Source organism: Propithecus coquereli, unplaced genomic scaffold (assembly GCF_000956105.1).
Source record: "Propithecus coquereli isolate 6110/MARCELLA unplaced genomic scaffold, Pcoq_1.0 Scaffold23, whole genome shotgun sequence".
NCBI classification, from domain to species: Eukaryota; Metazoa; Chordata; class Mammalia; order Primates; family Indriidae; genus Propithecus; species Propithecus coquereli.
The window spans coordinates 3,609,791-3,610,156 of NW_012147841.1; the positions used below are offsets into that span (position 1 = coordinate 3,609,791).

Genomic DNA, 366 nt, shown 5'->3' on the forward strand with positions numbered 1-366 from the left:
TGGGAAAGGAATTGGATATTTTATCATTAAGTATGATAGATTTTTATCACATTGACAAAATTTCCTTCTATCCCAGTGTGCTGAAAGTTTTTATTATGAATGACCATAGAATTTTCTGCCTTTGTGGGATACACCTCACTTGGTCATCATGTATTATTCTTTTTACATATTCTTGGATTTGATTTGCTCATATTTTGTTTAGGAGTTTTATATCTGTTTGTGAGGAATATTGGATAGTTTAGTTTAGTTTTGTCTTTCACTACCCTTTCCCAGTTTTGGTATTTGGATAAATGCTGGCTTCATAAAATGATTAGGAGAGTGTTCCCTACTCTGTTTCTGCAAGAGTTTGTATAGAATTGGTGTTAT

At 32.0% G+C, this 366-nt stretch overlaps 1 protein-coding gene across 1 annotated transcript in view; it reads left to right on the plus strand.

Moving 5' to 3' along the window:
- Positions 1-366, plus strand: part of NUDCD1 (NudC domain containing 1) — a 109,863-nt gene that overhangs the window by 85,903 nt on the left and 23,594 nt on the right. The window lies entirely within an intron of this gene.